This window comes from Cygnus atratus, chromosome 2 (assembly GCF_013377495.2).
Source record: "Cygnus atratus isolate AKBS03 ecotype Queensland, Australia chromosome 2, CAtr_DNAZoo_HiC_assembly, whole genome shotgun sequence".
Taxonomy (NCBI): domain Eukaryota; kingdom Metazoa; phylum Chordata; class Aves; order Anseriformes; family Anatidae; genus Cygnus; species Cygnus atratus.
This window is the reverse complement of record NC_066363.1, coordinates 140,312,654-140,339,810: the sequence shown is the minus strand read 5'-3', so window position 1 is coordinate 140,339,810 and position 27,157 is coordinate 140,312,654. Positions and strand designations below refer to the sequence as shown.

Genomic DNA, 27,157 nt, shown 5'->3' with positions numbered 1-27,157 from the left:
TTGCTTGAAATGTCAGCCAATACTCTCCAGTGTTTCAGTAGTCAAAACAAAAACAGAACAAAGTTTTGTCAGAACAAAACCAAGGAAAGTCCTCATCCCCACCTATATGAATTAAATGAAACTAATTTAATGAATGAATGAATACATGGATCTGGAATATCTGTGAACTGATATAATTTTTAAAATACTCTTACTGTTGATTGTTTTTATATGACTGAATGTTTGGAGGATGTGTTCTTTTTATGTGCTATGTCAGAAGCAGCATGATCAAGGCTGTAATTGTAATAGAAGTACTGAAGCACAATGATTCAGAGTTCCTCTTTTATTTACACCCTTATCTTAAGCCTGTGTAAGTTAATCAAAATTTCTTCAGTGATACAGTACTCTTTGGATGAAACCCTTACACTGGCATAAATAAAAAAAGAACAACCATGAAATCTACAAAGTTACACAATTGTTTAACAAGTGAAAAGGAGAGCAATTCAAGTTGTCCTTATCTGTTGAAGAACCATTGTTCTTGAAGTGACCCAGAAGACTTTAAAAAAGTCATGTATTACACAAAAAACAAACAAACAAAAACACATATTTAATATCTTTGTTTCAAATGAATTCTATAAAGCAGTGATTGCAGCCTTGAACTATTGAAGAGGTACTTTAGGAGAAAATACAAGTAGCTTACTACTTGAACAAAATATATATTTTCTTCTTCTTCCAAGAGGATACTTTTCTCCTGTATTGATGAAATCTGCTATTTTGTTTTGTGATGTGTTCGCTTGATTCCAGCTCTGTTGTTTAATGTCTCTTCCTTTGGACTGTTTCTTGTAACTATACAGGCAAGTCTTTTCCTTGATACTCCCACCATACCCACAGCAATGCAGGATGGATCCATTTTTATTTCTTTTGGTCCACATCAGGAAAAGGCAAGGCCATCTAACATCAAGAAAAGCCATTACTTCTTGGTGAATGCCAGACGGGTCACTGTAAAGACTAGGACTAATAATTAGACTTCTTAATTATGAGGTCAAGATGCACAGGTATGTGCATTTTTTGAAACTGAGAAATGGTAACACCATTTCAGAATTCAGAATAGAAAGGAAAGTAATGGGGTCTTTGTCTTTGAGTTCCAATATAGATATTCTGACAAAAAAATCTTTACCTGGAGAAGACATGCTTTATTGACATACTCAGAAATACAATTTCACTTAAGTGAGAGAGACAAAGCTTGGATACCTAATGTAGAGTAGCAGAAGAAAGGAAATAGAAAGAGTTGCTGATGTTGAAACAAAGAAAGTATAGAACTTGACACAGAGATAAAGTCTTTCAAATAATTAACTCACAGGTGCTCTTTTTTTCAGCTAATTTTTAGCTGTTTCCCCCCACCCTTCTCACTCCTTTAAAACTCAGTAGGAGGGAGACTGTGAGTGTTTTGTATGTTGATGTGGGAAAAAACATAGCTCAAATACATCTTGTTTTAAAGTTCTCGTTTTGCTCTGTATCCAAATGTTATGTTTGATTCTCACCTAAATAGCAGGATAAATTAGGACTGCAGACTTAAAAGTATGTCTTAGCAAACCTGTAGGACTTAAGGTACTTGAAAGCAGACTTAAGAAATTTGAATTTTCTTCTCCAAAATGATGATCTATGGCTATATTTAGTAGGTTATATTAGGTTCAAATAAATGTCCTCAGAACATGGAATAGAAAATACTACATCTGGTTCTCCCACATAAATAAGATGTCACAGTTTTGATGATGAATTTGAAGAAAAATCTCTTTCTCATCATTATCTGATTTAGCGGGAGGTGTCCCTGTCCATGGCAGAGGGGTTGGAATTATATGGTTTTTAAGGTCCTTTCCAACCCAAGCCATTCTATGATTACATATTACATTGGTCTTAGAATGAATGGCAAGTTTGTAGAGCATAGATCACGGCATTTGGGTAGTGTTCTTTCAATGAAAATCCAGTCCTGACTGGACTTGAACACTCTACCATTGCAAGTAGCAAACAGTCTTAAAAACTCATGGAACTATTATGGATGTTATTCTATGTGATTAACTAAGAGTATCTCCAACAGGTTTAGTCTGGACTATATCTTGCTGCATAAAGCTGTCATTACATTTGGATTTGAGGTATGCTTTTGTCACTATAAAACTACCAAAAAGGCATAAATATACCAGATTATTCAATTAATTCACTTTTGCTCTAGTTTCAATTGGAGGTCCTAAGTACTCTAAGGAAAATTTCTTAAGCACTCCGCAGATGAAAAGTATGTTTCCCACGGTGAAAATTAGGGGGATATACTTACTATTGGTATTTTTTCGTTAAGGAAAGGCAGACTGCCAGAAGCATTCAAGCATGTGTTTATTGGGTCCTTACTCAATAAATCCTCTCCTGACATTAATTTTCTTGCCAACTATTGTCTGATTGCTAAAACTCCCATTTCTGGGCAAGATTATTGAAGAGATGATAGATAGCAAATAGTGTCTAGCAGCATCTGCTCTTAATTTTTAGACACCAATCAGTCAGGCTTCAGACCTTGACATGGCATCTGAAGGGCATCAGTTTCAGTGACTGAAAATCTCCCTAGGGCAATGGGACAATGTTTGGTTTCCCTACTAATAACTCCAGGTCTTGGTGACCTTCGATCTTCGATTCCAGAGACTGTCAGTTACTGTTTATTTGACTGTAGAACCTGACGAGCTTAAAAAAATAAATAAATAAATAAGACTTTAACCTTTTTGTATGCTGGAGAAGATCCTGGTGGGTTGCGAACATTTGCTCTTCCTCTGCAGGGGTTTTGCTGGAGCTGCCTCTGGAGTACAACCCTGACAGCCTTAAACCTTTTTTTCTGTGCTTCTGCAAGAAAACAGCAAAGTTAATTGAGACAATAGGGCAAATTGGCAAATACAGAGCTGATGATATTCCATTTGGCTTCACTGTTTTTCTTTTGCCTGGACTACAGCAGAACATGCCTCACATATGACCTGCCATGAAATCCCATTCAAACACAAAGCTCAACAGTCAAACCCCACCCAACTGGGGGAAAGTTCCTTTCTCTTTTCCACACCCATCCACCTACTGCTGTGTTGAGAGGTGCTAACCAAAGAAAGGGTGGTTCGGGCAGTTCGAGGAACTTGTTCTCTCATAATCTTACTCGTAAATCAAACTTCAAAAATCCAGGATGCAATGAAGTAAATACATGAATGATGGTTGTGTTCAGGTGTTGGCAGTGGTATTTAACTCAGTCTGTTTTCAATGTTTCCTCCCTCTCTGCCTGGGGAAAAGCAGACTATCTGTACCTTCTACTGGGAAATAGTTGCTTGTTTACTCAGATGCAGCAGTGTTGGATGTCTTGATTTGAGAATAAAAGGAAAAAAAAAAAAAACAGAAAGAAGGTTAAAATAAGAATTAACATCAACCAGTGAGATCAGAGTAAGAAGCCACAGATTTAAAATCTTAATGAGAAAAACAGGTTCCGAAACAATCTCTGAAGAAAACCTTGCTTGTGTTGGGGGAAGCATCAAAACAGATTGCCAGGATTGTCTCCGGGATGTATTTTATGGACATTTAGTATCTGCATGGTAGTGTAAACCCTGAATCCCAGAATGGCCCTCCATTTCCCTCTTCTTTTACTCAGTAAGAGTGTCATGTGTGATGGATATTCCCCAGCTCTGGGATGTTATGATCTAATGTGGTTGTCAGCAACACCAGTCACCAGTCCTGGGCAAAGCCTTCCCCCTTTCACATTTGGGACATATTAGGTTTTTGAAAATCTAAATCCCACTGGAGTCAGTGAACATGCAGTCTTCCCCTTCCGGCTTCACAGATTCAAATTGTTACAGAAGATAGCTTATATGTAATCAGAGGGAGATCTAATATTATGTGTTTAAAATCTTGTAATTATGAACTGATTCCAATATGTTCTTCAGAATCTGCATAAGGCATTTCTTGCAGTACATCAGTGGCTGCACTGCAGTACCCTGAGAGATTTAAGGCATGTAATTTAACAAGAAGTGAGCAGGGGAGTAAGTGAATTTGCAAATAAATAAGGAACATAGTGCATACAGAGTTATAGATATTGAAACGATATGAATTCTGAGCAACATAAACCAAATTTTAGTAAATTTTAATCTTGCTTTCCTCTGTTACTATCCCCATTTGTACTATAACCCAAAATGCTCAGGAATTTATTTTAAGAGAACTGTAAGAACCTAAAGGGAGCAGCACAGAAAAACAGACCTGATACCACAGGGGTACACAACCTGCAAATTCACATAAGGCATTTGCAACCATAATTTAGCTTGAGCCAAATCTTGAATTAATCTCCAGACAGAATATGGTACAAAAATTTTTTTCAACAAAAAATTATTTTGCAGACACAGTTCCCTAGTATAAAATTGTTTTAAAATCACTGGAATTATATGTGTCAGTAAGAATAATTTTGGAAGGATAGCATAACTGGTAAGAAATATTAATAGCATATATTTTTCCAGCAGAATGAGGGGATCTTACAAATAGAATTCACATTAGAAAAAAAAAAAAAAAAACAACTAGGATGTCATGAAAAATACTGAGTAGTGGTGTGTATTATATTTTACAATGCTCTCTGAAAGGATATATAGGAAGCCCCATCACTTCAGTTTCTTAAGAATGGATTAAGAGAAACACAAATACACTTAGGGAGGAGAAAATTGCAACTGGTATATGTGGAAAACTAAACATTTCTAGGAACTGATTTTCTTTGCCTCCAGTTCTTTTTTGTTTTATTAATATGAGAAACACAAAGAAGCAGAATTATGTATCACAGTGCAGTATTCCTATGCTGTGCAAGAGAAAACCGAACCACTCAGAAACTAAGCTAAAAACCTGAACAGTAGGTACCCAATTTTCAGTCTGCTTCTGTACAGTTCTGAGAAACTGAATAAGGACTTATCTATTGAAAGTCCTTGATTACTGCAAACAACTGCAGTGTCACAGCTCCATTTAGTTGTTTCTCTTAAAAAAAAAAAAAAAAAAAAAAACAGTGTTGAGTTTTTGAACTGCTAATATTATCCTGTACTTTCCTGACTTCTGCAACAATTACTTAATCAGTATTCTTATTGGGGAGAATGTATAATAAACACCTCAATAACCTGAAAAACTATAGTTTTCAGCTGGTATAGCTCAATCATAGCCCTTTTACTGTAAGTAAAATTGTATTCTTGTCAGATACAGCTTTCTTTCAACAACTCAAGCTACTGATAAAAAATATATATGACACTTCATTGCAGAATATTTTTTTCTTTATTGTCATTGCTGTTGTTATGTGGTTAAAAAAAATCAATTCTTCTTGTTAAACTGTAACTGGAATATGTATCTTTATTCACAAATCCAATATTTAATAATCTTTTGTACCAAGCAGATCATGTAATCACGTCTCACTTCATTCCCTTAAAAAATGGGTGATGTCCCCTGCCCTGCCTCATATAGCTCAGCATCAAGCTTTGAGACTTAATTAGCTAGAGTCAGATGAGTATTTTAAAATTCCCAGACAAAATATGTAGAGTCAAACTGAAATCATCCTTGGTTTTACAGGCCTCTTCAATTTTCCTAAATGTACAGAGAACATTTATTTGGTTTAAATCCTTCTTATTATTTTCAGATTCTGGCAAGGTTTTTTTTCCTTCTGTTATTACAATATCTCAGGTTTAGGACTGGGAGAATAAAAAGCCCCTGTGCAGATATTTGGTGTAACTGTGGATGTACACAACCTGCAACAGCAGCTGAGATACCACGAAACAAAGGTAGAGTCAAAGAAACACTTACCTAAATAAAGAGGTTCTGTCAGCGAAAGTCAGTGAAAACCTTTACCCGTCTTTCCTGGAAATAATAAGAAACGTATCAAAAGATTTCAACATTTTCAGGATTTCAAAATAACTGGAATTCATAAGTCTTAAGAAAAAAGTCTTTGCTAAAGTGAGGTAAGTTCAGTCTTTGCAATGTAATTCAAATTGCACTTGTAATTCAGGTTCTGGAATTAACCCACTGAAGCAAAGCTTGAAAAGATTTAGATTTACTCAGGCTACCAACAATACAATAATGTCTTACAATTTCACAACTCCCTGTCTATTGGTGATAATGCCAAAATGCGGTAATCTGTCGTTCTGAAGCTCAGAGTTGCTAATTGTTAAAGAATGAATCTGGACATCATTTCTGAGTTTCTCTAGCTGAAAACTTATACAGACCCAAGCACTTTTTAATCAGGATAAGATAACAACTGAGCTCTTCATTGAGACACCTCTGGAATGATTTTTACTATGCTGTGTAAGCCCCGTTTTTTAGCTGTGAGGAAGCGTGTTCAGAACAGAATTCCTGCACTTTCCAGCCGTTGACTGGGGTGAAAAGAGAGTCTCTCACAACATCGTCATGTCTGAGGTCCAATTCAGGGCACTGGAGCTACTGCTTTATTTCCCAGGGATGAGAGGGATGAGTCCTTTGGGTGCTGAGCACAGAGAGCTGGGGGGCAAAGGAGGGAGGGAGGGAGACAGAGAGGAAGGAAGGGAGGGAGGGAGGGAGGTATACAGGGAGGGAGGAAGGGAAGGAGGGAGGTAAGAAGAGTCCTGGAGAAGGATTTGGTCAAGGAAAAATGCATGGCACAGCCGAGTGAGGCAGCCTTCCTTTTGCAGGTCTGTTTGTAGCCTTTCCATACAAGCAGTTTAGGCAAACTCTGCTGTTGCACCTTTATCAAATTTGGCAACAGTTTAGTAAAGTAAATAAGGTTTTAAAGTTCTTTTTGTGTGTGTGTGTGTGTTTTTTTCTTTGTTTTTTCTGCCTCCCCCACCCCCCAATAACACTGCAAAATAAGTAACATTATTGTGATGGATCTTAGCATTTCAACTACATATCCATCTAGAAGTGTTCTTGGTTATGTAGAAGTCCATTTGAATCTCCAGGGGCCACTGACACCAACCCTTTGTTGTCTTAACCTTGATCCCCTGCCACAAGTCAACTTCAGCTAATGGGGTCCCTCCACTGTTTTCAGTGAGCTTTGGAACCGGCTCTCTCATAATAAGAGAAAGCTACAGTAATGTACTGAAATTGGTGCTATGTAAACAGCTGAAATAATAGGAAAACATAATGAGTTCAAAATAACACACACACATAATAATAATAATAAAAATTTGTGCAGATGTTGTCCCCCACATAGAAAGAAAGAAAGAAAGAAAGAAAGAAAGAAAGAAAGAAAGAAAGAAAGGAAGAAGGAAGGAAAAGAAAGAAAGGAAGGAAGGAAGGAAGGAAGGAAGGAAGGAAGGAAGGAAGGAAGGAAAAGAAAAAGAAAGAAAAAGAAGAAAGAAAAAGAAAAAGGAAAAGGAAAAGGAAAAGGAAAAGGAAAAGGAAAAGGAAAAGGAAAAGGAAAAGGAAAAGGAAAAGGAAAAGGAAAAGGAAAAGAAAAGAAAAGAAAAAGAAAAGAAAAAAGAAAAAGAAAAAGAAAAAGAAAAAGAAAAAGAAAAAGAAAAAGAAAAAGAAAAAGAAAAAGAAAAAGAAAAAGAAAAAGAAATAGAGAAAAAGAAAAAGAAAAAGAAATAGAGAAAAAGAAAGAAAAAGAAAAAGAAAAAGAAAAAGAAAAAGAAAAAGAAAAAGAAAAAGAAAAAGGAAAAAGAAAAAGAAAAAGAAAAAGAAAAAGAAAAAGAAAAAGAAAAAGAAATAGAGAAAAAGAAAAAGAAAAAGAAATAGAGAAAAAGAAAGAAAAAGAAAAAGAAAAAGAAAAGAAAAAGAAAAAGAAAAAGAAAAAGAAAAAGAAAAAGAAAAAGAAAAAGAAAAAGAAAGAAAAAGAAAAAGAAAAAGAAAAAGAAAAAGAAAAAGAAAAAGAAAAAGAAAAAGAAAAAGAAAGAAAAAGAAAAAGAAAAAGAAAAAGAAAAAGAAAGAAAAAGAAAAAGAAAAAGAAAAAGAAAAAGAAAAAGAAAAAAGAAAAAGAAAAAGAAAAAGAAAAAGAAAAAGAAAAAGAAAAAGAAAAAGAAAAAGAAAAAGAAAAAGAAAAAGAAAAAGAAAAAGAAAAAGAAAAAGAAAAAGAAAAAGAAAAAGAAAAAGAAAAAGAAAAAGAAAAAGAAAAAAAGAAAAAGAAATTACTGGGAGTAGCACAAGGGAAGTATTGATGGTGAAATCAGAATTCTTTCCAGTGTTTTATACGATACCCCTACAGGGATGATATTTGTTATCACAAAATACGTATACTTTTTGTCTCATAAATAAGACATAATTTAGTATTAGAATATTGTATTTTCTGCTAAAAACACACTATGCAAAGCAGTGCAGTTTTACATACATTTAGCTTCCTGCTTTCTCTCTTTTAAAACATTTATTAACCAGAAAGACCTCACTGACATGTAAATTTCATTTTCTATGCCCAGCAGATTAAAATACATCTGTTTCAGACATCATTCAGTAAAGAAATAATTTGAATAGTTCATTTTATTAGAAAAAGATTTATGTCAGCATTCAACTATGACAAGGGAGGGGATAGTGGCATGTGCACAATACTGGAAACAGATTTTCCATGAAAAGTATCTATATTGAACAGAATTGTGCCAGAAATAGTGTGGGCTTTCTATGAATAGGTTAACCTGGTAGGCTGTGGACAGCACCAGTGTTGCCAGGTAGAGAAATATTCCCTCCCTGGATAATTCACTCAGGCACCCACATTAGCTGCTGACTGAATCAATGTACATTTAGCACACATTAGATGAATGTGCATGATGAGGTAGATGGGAGTCAGTGCTGGCTGTCTGGATGGAACTCCATGTGTGCAGAAGGGAAATTTTGTTCTCTTGGGGGTTTAATTGCACGGTCTCAGAATTCCCTTTTATTTTATTTTTATTTTTTCTTATAGTTTGCAACAAGATCAGTAGGCTCAACATCTCTTTTTTTAAAGACGTAGTAAATATAAAGCATAATAATACAGGAAGAACATGCTAGGACGCAGTATCCTGTGCTATATGATCTAGCAGCATATTATAACACACTGGGATATGAAAGGTGATAAAGTGCCATGTGCAACTAGGTAGTTTAGGGATTGATGATAGAATACAGATCCCATCTTATCTAGGTCACTAGTCTGAAGGCAACTGGTTTTTTGTGATTGAAAGTCATTGCTATCCAATGGATTTTTAGTATTCTACATGGGCTGAGACGATGATAGGCTCATATTTTTAAGAGAAAGTATTCCCACTAACACCAGCTGAACTCTCATTTTTTCCAGGGCTAGACAAAGATGACTACTGCATTGTAAATATTTATTCTGTTAAATGTCATGACAGCACATATGCTGTCATGTAAATATTGAATAATTATTAATTTCCTCAGAATATGCACACCAAGTTCAGAATAAACGCTTAAGCTTGTCAAAATTAAAGTATTCTTTTCAGAACCTTCCTAAATACAGAAGATGGGAAGTTTTCTTGAACTGGAGCTCACAGGGAAGAGATGACGTGGGAAAAAGAATATATACATCAAACAACTTCTCTGGAAAAAAAAAAAAAAAAGATAAAAATCACAGCATTCAATGAGCCATTTGGATTGTTACTAGAAAACACTGGCAGGTGGAGGAAGAAGGATTGCCACAAAACCTCAGATGCAAAATGCAAAATAAAAATATGTAATACTGGTTGAGCATATTAGAGCACTGTAATATGTTCCTGTTCATACTAGTATTTGATAATTGTGAATAGTCAATGTACAATGATACAGAAGAAGAGAGTGCCAAAACGTAGGGATAAGATGAACTTCATTACAGCCATAATTACCGCATGAAAACATAATAACAATAATAATTGTCCCTAACTTGCAAAACCCTGTTTATGGCAGCGATCTTTTAAAATATGCACACAACTTTAATACACTTGTTTTACATACCTACAAGATACTGAAATACATATCAAGATATTAAATGTATGTATATGTCAGGTTGAGAAATTGAACTAATAAAATACAGGTAGAAAAGAAGCAAATTTGGAGGAAAATAGTAAGGGCTTTTTACGTACTAGTTATGGTATTAAGAACCTTCAGCAATCATTATTTATGTTCTTTAAAACCAAAGGAGTATATAAATTTGCCCATGGAATCTGAAAAGATGTAAATCTCTGCATTGCTCTGGTTCCACTCTACTAATGACAACCGGTAGGAAACTGAGGGGAAAATCTGATTTGCTTCAAAACCCTCAGAATCAGTTTTGAATTTGGCTAACTACAACTACAGATTTAGAAAACAGTTCCTCACATGCAAAACACTGCTATAAATATGACCACTATCATTCATGAAAGGAATCTTAATTTTGTACAACAAATAGTACCCAAATGCATTGAAATTTGCTCTTAAATGTCTGTTGCATTGTCCTTTATATATTTACACTGTGCATTTCCCATATGTATCAATATTCAAGTCTGTGTAATTATGTTCAGTAAGTATATAAGCTTCTCTGAATAGTGAGCTTGTGTTTACATGTTTTATGTTCTCTATATAAATACAGACACAAATACAAATCAGAGAGTTTTATAGACTGAGTTTAATTTTACCCCATTTTTATGCTTATGTTTGGAAACCATTACAATATGTTACTAAGGTAGAAAAATATTTCCCTATTTTCACATTATAAAAATTGGAGTAATAAATGAGCTTTTGACCACATTTTCCTGTCTGCACAATGTATAGCAACATTTGATGAGAGTTCTCCTGAGAAGGACATTTATGATAAGAAGGTACTATATGTCTCAATTTAGGGGTCATTTCTTGGTTAAATAAACCACATTAAAATGGCCATAACAAAATACCAAATGGAAAAGTCTTTCACCTGATGCCAAATATCTGCATTCTTCCTTTTGTCATGGACGTGATTTCTGACTGTTTGTACCTTCTGAAGGATTCACAGTAAATGAGAATTAGAGAAGATGGCCACTTCATTGTGAGGGAATAGGTTAGGACCCATACTCCATTTATTTTTCATGAATGAAATCAGGTATGGCAATCCTCGGTTAACCCATTCCTGCCTCAGGCAGTCCCTGTTTTATTCAATATAAAACTGCCTGGTAGAAACCAGGCTAAAGAAAATCCTTTCGACAGAGAGCTGTGTATCCAAAGCTGCTTCCCTTAATTAAATTCTTGGCAATAAAAAAAAATACTTATTATTATATCTCTGAATTAGGTGCCTCAACATTCATCCTAAAGGACAGCAAACTGTCTTAGAAAGCATGTGTCACGCACACATTTTCACAAGGAGGTGAAATAATCTGTCAGAATAATTTTGGAACAATCAGGAGAGTTGCCTTTTAACATAGGAAGGAAAAACGGTGCACAAAGATATCGCTTTCCAGGATTATATTTTTCTTTTTATAAGAAGGAAATGTGGGCAGCTCCCACTGCATGGAGTTCAGACAGAAAGACCCAGCTCCAAGACGTGGGTGCTGGCAGGTGGAACACTGTGGCTGGCTGCGGGGCCGAAGCTTGCAAGATTGGGCCCAAGCATGCTGCTGCTTCTGCAGAACTGTGCAGACCGCTCGCAATGGTTTCATCACCCCCACTTCCAGTCAAATACCATTCAATTATTAAGGCCTGTAAAAGTCAGAGAGCCTAAAAGAAAGAAGAGATCTTAGGAAGATCTGAAGAAAAAAAATGGCATTTTTTATTAGTATAAAGATTATTTAACTTTGGAGCTCTACTAATGATAATTTCTGTGACCAAAAATGTCCCCTTATGATTAATCAATTATGCAAACCATCCCCATTTCAAGGCTAGTAAAGACGTATTTGATGACATTTTTCATGCATCTCATGTCTTTAATATATTATTTTTTCCCTTTGCTCTGACAGTGCAATCTGCTCTGCAGAAGAAGTACTGTGTGCCATCAAATAAAATCATTCCCCAGACTGGGAAACAATTGCTTATTTATAATGCATTCTAAAAATTTATCCTTTTAAAATAACTGATGTGGTGTTTAACTTGTTTCACTGCAGCATGTCTTATTCCTCCACAGGAATGTTTTGGTGCAGATTGTTCCAACATTAATGGCATAAGAAACTGAGAACAGCAGGTCCACTGCAGATTTGTTTGTTTGTTTGTTTTACTGTCCCTCCTTTCTATGGCCCAAGGACTGATCCCACCTCGCCTTGCACACACCCCATCTCTGCAGATGCAGAGAGAAGTAATTCAGTCCCTTCACTAATTCATTTCTGGGCATCTGGGAGAGACTGGCAATAATGCCCAAACTGCATGTTCTGTGGTGTGCACTGTTGTGTCCCTATGAAATGAGCTGAGACAGTCAAACTCATTTCAGTTAAGGCCAGTCAGTAACAGTGTCCAAAGGCTTGAGGTCAGTGCATTATGTGCTGATCCGGGATGTAACTTGCAAAAGCCCAGTTTACTGAAGGGAGAAGAAAGAATCTATCAAGAAAGGAACTATTTAAGACAATGGCTCAAAATATGATTCACATTTTACGCCTGAGCTTTCCATAGCATGAAAGAAAGAGGTATTTATTAAATGAACAACAACATGTTAACAAGAAAGATTAATTTATTATCATGTGTACAAGTCATATGGAGATTTGGGGAAGATTGAAAGAAAGCAGCTTTCACAGTTGTATTGCTCAGGTTTAGTTAGCACACAAAGATCCCATTTATGGAAATAACAATGCGTGGGTCATTAGTAGTGCCGCAAGTGAACGGCTCCGCCGTCTTTTCCCTTGTCATAATCTGTGCTACACGGTGGTAAAACAATTGTCAGTGTAAACCGCATCCTGCACTGAAAAGTGAGAAAACAATTGTAATGTGCCACTGGAATTAAACAAATAATTAGTACGAAGAAGAGCATGTGTTCTGCAATTCCAGATGCATTCCCTTCTCTTTTGTAAGATGCAGTGTAACCTTAATTAAACTTGCAGGTTTAAAAGTAAATATTTATTTACTTTAGATTACTGCCCCCCCTCCAAAAAAAAATAGTAAAAATATAAATGCCCGAAGAGTAAACTTGCATTGCATGTACTCTGTCCGTGATAAAACAGATTAAAAATAAAGAAAAAGCAGGATAAAGGAGTCTTTTGCATGGCTGACTCAAGATCCCCATCTAGTGTCCGTATGAAGATTAACCGAACCTTTTAAAAATAGTGTTTTAAAATTATAATTTTATATATATATACACACATATATTTCCCTGAGGTTGTAGGTTTCTTCATTTCATGGTACTTCATAATATAGAAGTGTCCAGGTTTCTTTTTATGGCCACTGCTTTGTTTTCCTCACTTATCCTGTCACTTTGCTTCTATTCTTTTCTATTCTACTCTATTGGATTAATGTCATTGTACTGCTGTTCCCTCCACTGCTTATGAGCATCTTTAAAGAGTACACTAAATGATATGACTAACATATGCCACGTATTTTTCTCCTATCTTCTCTTTAGTAGGAATTTGCATTTAGCAATGTATTTTATATTAGTATTTATATTATATTAGTAACTACAATATATGGCATGAAAGAGTGGCTTGCATGTCTAACTGAGCTCCTTGTTAACGATAAATGTTCGTGTTAAAAGTTAATGGCTTTGTGTTGTTGTTGTCACTGCATATGCACAGATTGGTCAGTTTTTGCCATAAAAGGCAAGGTCAGAGAAAAGTGTGGCATGCTCAGGACAGCAGGTATTGGGGTTTGAGAAGCTCCTGGTGTCTGTCGGTACCACTTGGGCCTGCCACATTCCCCTCCCATGGAAGTAAGTAGCCTAACACAAGGCTGTGATAGTCATGGGATACTCCCACACCAGAACCTACAATGGCCAGCAACACATTAACAAAAAATCAGGCAAATTAAATATATGTGTATATATATTTAATCCAAACTTATCATACACACTAAAACCCTTTTAAAAGACAATTTGAAGTTGGAGGTGGGATTTCTTCCTTCTGCCCTTGTTACTGTTCTACACCTCTATGCTTCCTATAGTTTGGGTAGAAAAGAAGATATTGTAAAAAGCTTTCATCATGTGCCACTGTGTGTACAGCAAATACCTCTCAGACAGCTTCCTATAGGTAGCAGTGTAGGAAGGACTCAACTCATCATAGACTCAGCTCTGCATATGAAAGAGGATGCTTGTCTCTCTGCTACTCAAGCCCAGCTAGATCCAAAAGTGCTTGCCCACACCTTCTGACTGCGGTGTAGATACCTTCAAAGGCTTAACTGTCAAGGGGCACACAGGGTTGTTACCCCTTCATTTGGAGACAGATGTCTTAGGACACGTGGTGCCTTGTGGAAACATGACTGGGAGACTCTCTCAGGTGTGAAGTTCTGGATGTATCTTCTGGATATAGCCTGGCCAAAATCTAGGGCAGGATAGGTCTAGGAGCAGTTGTAAGAACACTAATTGCGCATAAAAACAAACCAGAAAAGTCTGAGCTGATGAGAGAGGCTTTTTTTTTTTTAACAGACATTCAATGAGTATATAAAAATTTGTAAGAAAATCTCTTCTTTGAGGTATTCCTGGATTAGAGTAGTCTGGATGAAATGAGCCTGCAGATACCTGGGGCTTGTGCTCCTGCACTTCAGGTGAACTAGAACACTTGAGCACATTTATAAAGCTGACCCTGTTTCCATGATTTCCTTTTTTTTTTTTTTTTTTTCAAAATTCCTTATATTTATGGTGAGGAATGCCACTAGAATTGGTAATATTTCTGAAAGTAGAATCAATTTTTCAAGAGCAGGACTGTAACTAAGCACATTACAGCCATGCTGAACTCAGCGAGTGAACAAGACTCTCTGAGCTGACTCCTAAATCCAAGTGGATATTGTGTAAGGGAAGGATAAAATGTTCTGTCTTTTCTATATTTAAACTTGCAGATCAGGAGTGGGCTTTCTTACACAGAAGGACCACATACCTCAGCTGCAACATGTGAAAGTACGAGGTAGTGCCCCTCAGCTCTGGGCAAAGGCTTGTGCCAGACAGGATCTCTATGAACACAAGAGAATTCATAGCAGTGAACCCCATGTGCTTTTAGTCAGACAGATGTAGACAGACATGAAGGAACAAGGAATGAGACAATTATTGCAGGTGATAGACAAAGGTACCCAGTCACCTCAACAGTGTCAGCTTGTCTTGTAGACATCAAGGCAGAGGGGTTTTAAGGATGGAGGTTAAGGAGCCATGAGAGGACATCTCCCAGGTCTGGGGGACAGGGTAGGAGAAAGAAGGAAGAAAGAAGAAAAAAGAATACTTCTGAGGAAAGCAAAAAGTAGGCAGCACCAGCTGGCAGTCACGGGTAGGATGGAGGTGGGAATCAAGCAGGTCAGGGTGTGGAAGATGAGAGAGAAAATGAGTACCTGACAGCTGAAGAGAGAAAGACATGGGAACAAAAGGTGGCAAGAGGAGGTAAAAGCCCATCAGTCTAGTATGGCCAATACACTTTAGAGTGTAGAGCAGTGCCTTTCTTCCTGATGGTATCACTAAAACACCAAGGGTTGAGGATCAGAGAAGTGTTTTTTTCCTATTAATAATACTGTTATTTCTTTCTCAAAGTAAGAATCAACTCCACCTTTTAAAGAGTAACAGAAAATTATAAATTTCATGCACATTTATATTCTATATGCCAATATTCTTGAATTGTTAGAAGTACAACTATCTCCAAAACTTTCTAATATCTTTTATTTTTAAACAAAATATGATTACTTTTGCCACTGATCTGTCTCAGTGTAAAGCACTGCATTACATACCAATGCATATCATGTGTTTGCTTCCTTTAATTTACAAATCCTTATCTTTTCTTTGTCTACGCTTACATATGCTGTTAAATATTTTGTTTGATATAAATGATGGAAAAATGTCAAACTGTCAAATTAATGAATATTAATAAATTTCTCATAGTGTCCTATGTACCAGTGAAATAATCACTTTCTCTCTGGTCACTACATCCATATTTTTAAATGGATATTTTACACACATCTTCTCACCCATATTCATAAAGCCTTGTTAGCCAGGTTCCTGATGCTTTTAAGAGGAGCCTTCATATCCACATTTCTTTCCCCTTCAGATCAGTTCTGGAATTCCTTCTCGACCACACTTTGCCTCCCTCATTTCCTGTGATTACCCAAATCAGGTCTCATAGCTTCCAGTCTAGTATGTAAACATCTCCCCATTAGTAGTTCAGTCGGGATACATTTTGTAGAACTATGTGGTGCTGTTTGATAAGATAGCAGGAAAGAAGCTATTTTCTGATTTGAGAGATAGTGTATCTCTCTTGACGGTTTGTGTGGCAGTTAAAAAGTTCTAAAAACATTTGGATTCCCATTAGTACTCTGATGGCAGGGCACAGATAAAACATGTCAAATTTTATCAATGTGCAAAAGTTTCCTCAGTTCTTAAGGTGTAAACCAGGGCTCTATTATATCAAGCATTAATTCCTTAGGTAAACCAAAAGTCACAGAAATGAAGGAACCTGTACAGTGGAGAAGACTGTGTGACTAGGAGGCATAGGCAAACTGGCCATTTTGATCAGAGAGCTCTCATTTGCAAAAGTGTTCATCCAAGAAATGGCTGGCAAAAGCAGTGTGATCTCACTGCTGCTGGCACAGTGACCACTTTGCAGGGATTTGTTGGTGAAGGAGAAGCTTTCAGCTATAAATACTGTCAGGCTTTACAGCTATAAATTGATCCTCCAGTACCCTTCGTATTTAACCACCAAGGCCTAAGCCTAGCTTAGGCTTTCACATGGGACATACTTGGAGGGTTTTTCTGAGAGCACTGCTGGTAGTCATTCTCCAGCATTGTAGGCTTGACACCCACAAGAGGTATTGGTTTTGTACTGACATTCCTTCTTTCTAATAAATAATTATATCTCCAGAGAAGTGAGGTGTATTTTTAAAAATATCTCTAGATTTGAGTGGCCACTTCCTATTGAATTTGTGGGAATGGTATTTGGGATAATATAGCCTCATTCAGACCTCTTTCTTAAACATGACAACAGTATTTAATAGTACATAGCCTTTTCTGGGGCTGTCTATGCAGACTATAAACCTGCAGTACTTTTTGCAAGCCTGTAATCTTTCCATCAGACCCCTCCAACCAGCTTTCATCTGTTGATTTTCTATCATTATGGATATATTTAAGTGGCCCTGAAATGGCGTGCTATCCCTTGGTACAAATGCAAGAATGGACAAATGGAGAAGAAAAAAGCTGTCTCAGACTCTGAATAAAAACAGAGAACAAGCCTGCCCTGCCTGCCACAGTGATGATTTAAAACTAGCTGAGGTTTAGCCACAGAAGCTGTAGTATCAGCTTTGGGCTGGTAAACTCTCCCTGTGTGCTGTCTGTACCCCAGGGAAATCTTTGCTCATCTCCAGCTATGAATAGTCAGAAGCTGAACTATAGTTATATTTAAACCAGACATTGTTTATTCGAGGCAGAGAGAGGGAGAGAGACAGGAAGTACTGACAAAGCCAAGAAATAAAATAAAAGCCTGACCAGAGCTTTCCTAGAGGAATCTAAATATCATTGTGAAATAGTGGTAGCAGTAACCTTCCACAGCTCTGACTCCCTTCCTGATATCAGCAGTTCCTGACAGGTTGCCCAGAAGGGAAGCTGCTTTTCTTCATCTTCCGAAGGATGTGGTACTTGCTTCCAAGAAGGGGCTTTGGTAACACCACCCCAGCTCCCCCATGGGCTCCAGCCAGGGAAGCAGCTCTGAACTGTGCTCGTCTCAGCCACAGCAGCGGACGCTGCTTGAGAACTGCTTTAAATCAACACATTTACCAGATGCTCAACCCCACCAGCCTTGGCAGCTGTGCCATCTGTCTCAGTCCCCATGATGGAGTAGACTTTGTGGACTGCTTGTAGCTCCCATGGATCCCTCTGCACACAGCGCACATTGCTGGGACTCACTACCTGGGCTCTGCCATCAAAACACAAGGAATTAATCCATCTGAATGGCCCAGGGCAACAGTGAGGGTGAATATTTGTTAGAAACTGTTTCCCTCAATCTGCATCCCAGAAGGGGTAATCTTTATTTTCATGTAGAACTCCCAGTTTCAGAAGAGAAGACAGGCTTGGATTTAAAATCTACAAAGGCTTTTTAAAGTTCTACCAATTCCTTCTTTCTTGTATCTTTTGGCTGAAGTCTGGAGAAATTGTTATCACTTGCCCTTGGAATTCAATGCTTCTCTCTTTCCAGGCTGCCTGGAGGATCTTCTCCTTATCTCTCATTTCCACTAAAGTCACAAGCTTTGTGTTCTTGGAAGAAGTACCCTTGAGTTGGTTGTGGGTGAGTATTTCATAGCATCAATCAATACAGAAAACAGCCTCATTCTCTGACAACTCCCAAACAGTAGACTGTCATTTTTTTCTAGGAAATCCAGTAGATCTTTTCTGTCACATCCAGCAGATGATACTGAGATTTATTCACACTGTAGGTCTGATTTAAATATTAGCGTGTTTCTTGGAGATTCAGCTCTCTGAATGTGGATTATATGGCACATTTTAACAGATCTTTATTTAGCCTGCATGCAAAAGGCTTTTGTGTGTCTGACCCATTGATCTGTGCAGTCAATGTGATTTTCCCCCACATCGATGCAGAGCAGGAGTACTCACTAACTTTGCTAGAAGCCAGACAAATCCAAGGTCTGCATTAGTAATCAGAATCTAAAGAAGTGATGTTACTCTTCCCTTCTCATTTGTTTCCTCTTCCTTACTTAAGAAATCAGTGAGTCATTTGCAGAGGTGTGGGACTGAGAAAGGGGAGAAGAGACAGTTGGCATAGAAGACATCTTATGGTATGTCATTTAACAGAATCGATTCAACCCTTTGAGGTACTTTTATAACCCAGAGTAAAAGCCCAAAGCTATCACGGCTTAGCAATATGATGAGTAGTTAAATATTTGCTTTACTGGGGGACTACCCCAGTAAATATATACAGATGGGCAGGAGAACTGAATTCTGCCACTGCCACTGACCTGTGCTGTGACTTGGAGCAAGTCACCACTGCTGGCAGTGCCTCCCTGCTCCCCCCTTACCATGTGTATTTAGATTGCAGGTGGGGGAATACAGACCCCTCTTGCTGTTGGGGGAAGAAGAGCTGGGTGGGCAAGCTGTGAGTCTTGCACAAGCCATAGGGATGGCAAAAGATGCAGGAACATTGCTGGAAGGGGCAGAAGAGGACATTGGTGAAACAAATAAACAAACAAACAAACAAAAAACAGGGAACTGAATGGCAACATGGCTGTGAGGACAAGAAAGAAAACAATGTAAGGGCAGAGCAAGGGCAGACATCTAATGACAAACAATATTCTAGGATACCTTAATCACAAAAGCTGACAATCTCCATTGAATGTTACACACTTTCATTGATGACCACAGTACCACAATATTAATTAGCAGCTTGAAGTCATACTTATGGGTTTTAATTTTCTCCTTTTCCTTTGTTATTTTCCTCCTGAATTTCATTTCTTCACTTCTCTCTCTTTTTTTTTTTCTGTTCTTCACTTTTTTCTCTCTCTTTCTAATTCTGTTAATTGGCTGAGATTGCAAAGATTTTGTGAAAAGGTTTATATAAAAATAAAGCTTCCCTCACAGGGTGCCTGATAAGATGAAATTGCATGTTAGCACATGCTGGATATATTACAGTAGTGATATCTCAGTGCAAAGTTCAAGACCTCACTGGGTTTTTTGAAGGGATGTGGGGTAGAGAAATACAGATTCCCGTTCTGTGACCCTCAGGTGCTCACATTTGGTTACGCTGAAACAAGAGCAAACAACTCAAAATCAGACCAGAGTCTGGGTGCAAGTAATTCTGCTGTGCCACCATGCCAAATTGGGATTACTCCCCACAAGCCCTTCTTTCACTGGGTGTGCAGAGAAGAAATGCCCCAGGCTACAGTGGAAATCCCTGCATGACTTCTCCACCAGCACACCATTGCAGGCACCTCCAGCTGTGGGGCCTTTCTGCTCAGCCCCTCACTTAGATTTCAGTACCTTGTTTTGGGCTAGATCTTCATCAAGAATAAATCAGTTTAGCTCCACTGATGGCTGTGAAATCATATCACTGTAAACTAGTTTGGAGAGCGATACAATCTTCTTGAAACTAATCGAAGTGTACTTCATTAGGAAACTTCCAAGGTTCTAAATTGATTAAAATTAGGAAGTTATTATTTGGGGGAAAAAAATGTAAGAATCACATATATGGCAAATTTCATCTTTTCCCATTTATAAATTAACCAGAAATGCGTTACAGATTTGTCAAATACACATATTATTTGATGTCAGTGGAAATGTTATGAATAATTTAATCCTCAAATTGTGTATCTTCAGGACTTATTAAGAATTTTGTATTAGCAGTCTGAGATATTTATTTTTGTTTTGACTGAACATACAGATCAGTGATGGATTTCTGCTCATTAGTATGAATTTTATGTTGTTGCACATAAGATTTACTATCCCATAAATAATATCAGCAAACTCATTTGTTAGCATAGCCTGACAAAGTGAACACAAAAAGAATATAAGCACAGCCAAATATAATGTAGTTAGAAACTGGATGTTCACAGAATTTGACCTTTTCAAAGCCTCTTTATACGAGTCCAGTTTTAGTATGCTGAGAAGTAGTCAAATCTTTAATATATTTAGAGAAAATTGTGAATTTATGTTCTTTATAGACTTTAAATAGTCTCACAGGGAATTGAAAGTATATGCTGATGAGATGCTGTGATAGTAACAGCTGGCAGAGGTAGAGACAAGAGCTGGGCAGAAGGTGGACTTTGGGCACGTGACAAGAAAATAGTAAAGTAAATTCAGTCTGTAAATACATTGTGGGCAGAGGGAGGCGGTACCTGTTCTGAGACCTGTTTGGTATGTAGTGAGCCAGGAGCCAAACAACTGTGGCTGGTTAGAAATGGTCAGAGAAGTTAGGTTAGAGAGGCTGGAGTCTTTCTCTTCTTTTTTCCATCCTTGCACCCAAGCTCTGCCCATTTCATGCTATGGCTCTCTTTCCTTGCAGGAATTTGTAGCAGCCAAAATGTCTTCCCAGAGGTTTTTCAGAGCTGAAGCAGCTCTGGGATGCCACAAGGGTTAGCCTGACCGTGGTCCCAGGGGGATGACTTGAGCCTTCCCAGAGAGACCAGGGGGTTTCATGGCTCTCTGGAGGAGGCCTGTGCCGGGCTCTGGGGAGGAATGTTTTCCTTCTTACAGCCTTCTTGAGTCGATTTGCTTCATTTAAAGCATGTTACATTTATTCTTAAAATAACCTCCTGCAGTGGAAGTCTCTATTTGCTTTCATTTGATGTTATTTTCCTCTAGCAGTGACAGTTCGGTACAGCACTGCCCTGGTATTCTGGAAAGTATTATGGTTGTCTTGAAAGCAAACACCTTCTGCTCAAACAGTTTCAGACTTTCCTGGTAGCCTACCTCCCCAGGCTTCTTCTAAAAGTACAGCAAGATGTGGAGAATATAAATGACCAGTTTCTTTCGAGATGCAAATGTGAAACTTCATGTTATGTTTTAGAACTAAATGGGGGAAAACCTTTTTGTGGTTCTATGTGGAATTTTTGTTGGCTGGGTTTTTTCTTTTGGACTTTTGGACAAAGAACCTCGTCAGATGGTGACATTAAGGGTCTCATACTTCTGTTTTTCTGTAAATTAGAAGTGCCATAACGCACTGGGAAGCCCAGCGTAAAAATTTTACATTATGTGTGGCCCTTGATGAAGCTCGTGACTACATGCTCAACTTACTCTCAGAGTTTCTGTCACTCTTCCTTCCTTGATCCTCTGGATTGACTCTTTTCCTACAGTATTTTTCTTGAAAGAAGAGAAAAATGTAAAGCCATAGATTGCAAAGCATTTGCAATCTCAGCTGAGAAATAAGTCATACCATCAAGGAAACCTCCCAATAATGCTGCAAGATTTGTGTGTGTGATCTGTAGTCAGCATTTGTAGGAGGAAAGATAAACTAATTGTAAGTATATTTTGTTGGCAATGTTTGGAAAAAAGGAAAGACAGAAACACCATCAAAGAAAACGAAATTTGAAAGACCTGGTAGGAGGAAGAGGGTACCTTACGAAAGAAGAGAGGGGGTGGGATTGCTCTGGAGTATGCTGTTTGACCAAGCTCGTGTTTGGAATTCTTCTGAGATGAGGCTGTTTGTGTAGCCCACCATCGATAAATAAAACATTCACAAACTAGGTCAAGATTAGAGCTATGAGACACTAACAAAGCTGTATGATGAGCAGATCTTTTATGTTGTTTAATAAATACACCAAGAATCATGAGCTGAAGCTATTAAAAACTACTCGTTATTAACTTTATAAGTCCAGGGAGGGTGGGGGGAAGGCACCATAAGGAAGAAATCTCGGGAATAATTCTTCAAGCAGATTAAGTATCCAGAGTACTGCCGCTCAACTTTGGCTGAAGCTCTTAGGCTTCAGGAAACTCGAACTTTGAACTTTTTTTATAAGTATTAAGGAATTTTCAGAGTTCTGATTGGCATATTCGGCCTTAACTGTAGAAATAAATTTGGCAATGAAATGGAAAACCATTCAAATAATCATGTTTTGTTTATCATAGCAGTGCTCAACATATATGCCTCAGTCTCTACTGAATACAGGAGTGTCGGGAATGGCTTGGCAGAACTAAAAGAACTAAAACAAGTTTACTGTCAGCCAGCCTGTGATGGGCAAAGCAGATGTCAATACACAGAAGGCATGTCACTGAATAAGGCCTATCCCAGGCTACTCTTCCAGGTTACAAAAGCTTTCACTGCCATGTTTAGGGACAGGGAGGGCAGCAAGCTTTGTACCACTCCTGGGACGGTGCACTGAAGTCACTTTCCAAGACAGTGATAAATAGAGGATCCCTCACACCACTTCAGGAGACATCTCAAATGGGGACTGTTGGCAGGAATGGAACTTTAGTTGTGGTGTGATTCTAACTCCAGACAGTGTGGGTCTACTACGGGACTGCTAAAGAAGCCCAGTTAGACTTTGGGATATTACTGCTTCTTTTCACATTCTGTAGTCTGTGTGACTCTGGTGTTAGTCTCGCATGCTACTCACACTTGGATTTCGATCTGATCACAAATCAGACAAAAATCATGCTTATTGAAAAACTATTAAATCCCCAGCATGATGCAACTCCATCCCTAACTTAAGTACTGCTGAGATTACTGACAAACAAAATAGTGTGTTTGTAAAACACACCTCAACCCAGAAATGGCCAGTCCAGGCATTGTCACTGAGATGGATGGTGTTGGTATGCTGTGGAGTGTGCTCTGTTACCTGCTTCCTGTTATCTGCTTCCACAAGGTATTTCTGAAGAACCAGTCCTGCAGCTTGGGTTGCTTCAACAGGTATAAATAATATTTACTGACTAGCTCAATAAATTGTAGATGATGAAAGCAAAGTGCTAACACATGGGATCTGGAGATCTACATGTACCCAAGAGAACAGACTTTGAATTTGGTCAAATAGATGCAAGCTGTGTGAAAGAGGAGGCATAGTTTCATATCTTCTTTGACTTCTGGCAGAACACATTCTATTGTTTATCTGTTCATTCACTGATGAATATGGATGTACCTATTTGGCATTAGTGAACGGACACTAATCTGAGACATAAGATAAACTCTGGTTGCAAATTGGCAGCTGATTGTCTGTGCTGTGCTCTTCTGCAAGTTGTCTCATTCCTGTAATTCGTATTTCCCTTTCTCCCTGTTTTTTCTTGAACAGTGGTGAGCTTTCCCCAGCAGGATCCATCTCTGTGTATCTAGATGGGGAATACTGGAGTATCAAAAATTGTTATCCATCACAGCGAAGTTAGTAGCACGCTGACATGGCTTACTTGAGTAGGGATGGACTGCCGAATTGGGACTGGCGTCGTGAGGGTTTTAGACCTGATTTAGACGACTCTCTTTGTGAAGAGTCTCAGCTGGTCAACGGGCATTCAGATTGCTTCCATTTTCCTCCAGCTTATTGTAAAACCCGCACAACTCAGCGAGCAGTAATAGACATTTTAAACGGCGATCAGGGCTAATCGGTCACCAGCAGATTTTAACACTCGCTTTCATTAAACCTGAGGACGGTGGCTGTAGCAGACCCGAGCCCTTCCCTCCCGCAGGGGGACCTCCAGCAGCAGCGGCGGCCGGTGCCGGAGCGCGTCGAGGCCGGTGCCGCTAGAGGATGCTCTTCGGCCGGCGCTCGGCGGCCTCCGCCGGGGCCTCCGCGCCCCTCCGCCGCTATGGGGCCGCTGTGGGGCCGCGGTGGGGCCGCTGTGGGGCATCTCTTGGGCCCCGTGGCCGTGCCCACCCCGCTGCTGCCTTCTGCTGGGGGTGCAAAACTACTGTTGGGCAGTAGGCGTTTGGTGTGGCGCGCTTTTTCGTACGAGGTTAAACTCCTTGCAGGATGAAAAAGAATTTGTTTGCATGTGTAACCTGTGAAGCATTCCTCGCCAGGCGCATTATTTAGCCTGCCTGGTGTTAATGAAGCTGGTGTAGTTATTTACAACACAATGAACAGAGGGAACCCGTGCAGCAAGACTATGTACATAACATAGGACTTACACATCAATTATTACTTTTCTTCCCCTGCAGCAACCCGTGAAACATTGACTCACATAATTTACTCACCGTTCTGTTTATATGTATTTGCACATCTCCTGTGGATGCTTCTTTGTTGTACACTTGGTGTAGGTTGACCAAAGAAAGGTCTTCCTTGTCTCTGTGCACATGGGGACCCAGCTGTCTGTTCCTGTACGCATGAACTCTGCGTCTTATCCCCGCCCCCACAAAAAAAAAAAAAAAAAATATTTTGTTCTCTAATATATGAACCTAAGCAGCTCTATATTCATATCATCATGAAAACAGATTTTCAAATCAAAATTAAATTCAGCATCAATTTTTTGAAGATTACTTACACATTTACAGTGAATTCTAAACAAAATTATACATTAAAGTGCCTGTGCAGCAGTGCTCCAAAACTGCATCTTCTAACAAGAAAGCCAGTTAACCCCTTTTTTTTTTTCTTTTTGTTTCTTCCATTACAAATTATAAGTTGGGTTGTTTTGTTTTGTTTTGTTCTGTTTTGTTTTGTTTTGTCTCCGTATGTGAAACATAATATATTTTTTAAATCTGTTAATGTTAGGGACTTTCCTTTCCTTTAGTGAAGAGGACAAACCTCTTCGGTAAATAAAGATGCGGGTCAGGATCTCGGCAACATGTCTGGTAGAAACAAATCATGTATAAGCCACTTCATGCAATTTTGAGTCATTGTTCAGCTGTTGATCTTGCTGTTTTTTTCAGGGGTCGGGCTACGGCCACGATGCTGTTTACACACTGAGTTACTTGCTGCTGATGATGAGGGAAATTCCTTACTTCTAAAGTTAACTGTGTCTTTCAGTTTGCTGAAGACCTATAGCTATAATTTCAGTATCGTCCTTTCAGAACATCTTCAGTTTTATTGTTTATAAACTACTGTTGTGAACAGTATCTGGAAGTATTGATATCCTTAGTCCTTTGTTGCTGTTTGGATTTATATGTATCTTTTCCTGTTTTCATATTAATACCACTAAAAACTTAAATCACAATAAAAAACTCTCCAGAATAGTTCAGGCTGCTGTATTCTTTGTCTACTACCGTAGCCTAGCTTGTAAAAGGAGGTCACAGGTCTGCACATTGGTATTTGGCCTTGGTAGTCCATAAGTCCTGACCTACGACGCTTCTATAACAGAGCCCTGTATGTTCTGTTCCTGTTCAATATCCGTCACCATTTATCTCATTGACCACACTGGTTTCTAGAAATAGTCAGGTGGCAGACAGAGCTTTGCCTGTGCTTTGCTCTACATTCATCAAAACTGGTAGGAACTACTCTCTTTCTTTTCTCTCCAAGCTAGAAATACTACTGAAGTATTTTTCCTTTATTTTTTTAATGCTTTCTCTTACTAATATTGTGACTTTAAGTTACTTTTAAATTACTTTAATTTGCACACAGCTCTTAAAGGGCTTTTGAAACTAAGAGAGCAGAGAAAATGAAATGAACCTGTGACACAAAGAGGCTCATCATCATGGGCAAAGTGGCTTTAAAGGAGCAGAAACAGCTATCTGCTTTCTTGAAGAAGCTCTCCCTGCTCCTGATGGTACTGAGTGATGGAAAGAGAGAGAATCCTGCTCTGCAGGGTATTAGTGCTGGTTTTGCTACCTCCCCGGGCTCAAGGTTCATCTGCAAAACCACAGGGGAATGCCATGGTGAGGCATTGTGGGAACATGACAGGAAAGAAGTTCATACCTTGGCTCTGAACTGCTGGCTCCAAACCATTTCTGAGATAGAGAAGATTTGATGGAGAGGGGATCAAATATTTCATTTCAAGTTTCAGTTTTCAACTGAAGGTAATTTTAAGAAATGTTCTCATTATTTAATTTGAAATTGCTTTTGAAAATAACAAAATAAAACTGAGATGAAATCAGGAAAAAATCCTAAATCTACTTTACCCCTGCCCTGAACAAACAAAATTGTTCTGATAAAATCTTCAGCTTTCTAAAGGTAGCTGAGGTAGCTCACCTATGTTCTGCTCACATCAGCTCATTTCAGAAATCCCAGTGTGCATGTATCATGCAATTGAGGGACTGTGCAAGTGATGGAATGGTGAGGTCTGGGAGGCAGGAGAGATAGCAGGCCTGAAAGGAGGGTGATATACAACTCCACCATCAAGCACAAAGCAAGTTGGGGATGTGACACTTGTCTCAGAGAGTTTGAATTGAAAAAAAAAATGAAAAATGGCTGAAACACAAATTATTCTGCAGAATAGCCACATTCCTGTAGGATCACATTTCTAAACTACATTAAGCAGCCAATGATCTCTTATCTGCCTTGTTTTTTAATGAGAGAACTTGATGATAAACTGTACCTGCTCATGCAGTATGGCATTTTAACATACAGCCACACTGATATTTAACTGAAGAAAATCCTGGATACTGACAAAACCTGTTTTAGGTAGACATAACCAGAAAATATCCTGCCCTTCATATACACAAGTTAAGAGATCATTTCAGTCTTTCTAGAGGTTTCAAAAAGGTCTTTCTGGCATGAACACTCAGTGCTTCTTGCTTCCATCCTTCTCTCCTCTTGGCCTGCTTTTCTGATTGAAGTATTTGTAATGTACTTCCAGTAACACATTAAGTGAACTCAC

General features: G+C 38.3%; 1 long non-coding RNA gene across 1 annotated transcript; it reads right to left on the bottom strand.

Annotated features, from left to right (window-relative positions):
- Positions 1-428: 428 nt before the first annotated feature.
- On the bottom strand, positions 429-24,742 carry LOC118247960 (uncharacterized). Its single transcript, XR_004778633.2, has 4 exons — positions 24,603-24,742; positions 5,806-5,859; positions 2,735-2,856; positions 429-930 (listed from the first exon to the last, which is right to left on the bottom strand). It is a non-coding gene; the product is annotated as an uncharacterized LOC118247960 (long non-coding RNA).
- Positions 24,743-27,157: the final 2,415 nt, after the last annotated feature.